Consider the following 955-nt stretch of genomic DNA (forward strand, 5'->3'; position numbering starts at 1 on the left):
CTGTCACCCTAAGTTCTTTACCAAATGAACGTAAAAAGGAAAGCCCAGCTGTACTACCGACGTGTCTCACTGCTGAGACAAAGTGCATGACAAGAAGTTACTTAAGGAAGGATGGATGGTTTGCAGTTGAAGGGTGGACAGCCTACCATCACTGGGGAAGCCATGGGAGCAGGAAGGTGAGGCGGCTGGCCACAGGGCACCTGCTAGGAGTCAACGAGAGACCAATGCTACTCAGTTTACTGCTCTTTTGTTTGTTGTAGCTCTGGCTGTCCTGAAACTTTCAGTGTAGACCAGGCCAGGCTTGAACTCTCCTCGACCAACCTACCTCTGTCTCCCAACCCGAGGAATAAAGACATGCATCGTGATGACCAGTTTTCTCTGTTCCTTGGATGTGGTCCAGGACCATAGCCAGTGGAGAGGTACTGCCCACACTCAGAGTGGGTTGGTCCACCTCCGTGAACCTCGTCTAGACACTTCCTCACAGACAAGCCCAGAGACTTTCTCCCCGGTGGTGTCCAGAGTCTGTACTGCTGACACTCAGTGTTAATCATCCCAACAGTGGAATAGATGTTCTGGTCCATTGGCACACAAAGATTACCCCTTGAGATACTGCTGTATCCACATCCACATCTGCCCAAGAGGTCAGAGCGCTCTTCCCTTAACACGCAGAAGTTTGATGGAGTGCTCACAGGGCTACTCGGCTGGGGCAAGCTACTCTGCTGGGGATAAGCTACTCTGCTGGGATAAGCTACTCTGCTGGGGGAAAAGCTACTCTGCTGGGGATAAGCTACTCGGCTGGGGAAGCTACTCTGCTGGGGATAAGCTACTCGGCTGGGGATAAGCTACTCTGCTGGGGGATAAGCTACTCGGCAGGGGATAAGCTACTCTGCTGGGAAAAAGCTACTCGGCTGGGGATAAGCTACTCTGCTGGGGATAAGCTACTCTGCTGGGGATA

Source organism: Alexandromys fortis, unplaced genomic scaffold (assembly GCF_014885135.2).
Source record: "Alexandromys fortis isolate MF-2015 unplaced genomic scaffold, M_Fortis_MF-2015_v1.1 scaffold_67, whole genome shotgun sequence".
Lineage (NCBI taxonomy): Eukaryota > Metazoa > Chordata > Mammalia > Rodentia > Cricetidae > Alexandromys > Alexandromys fortis.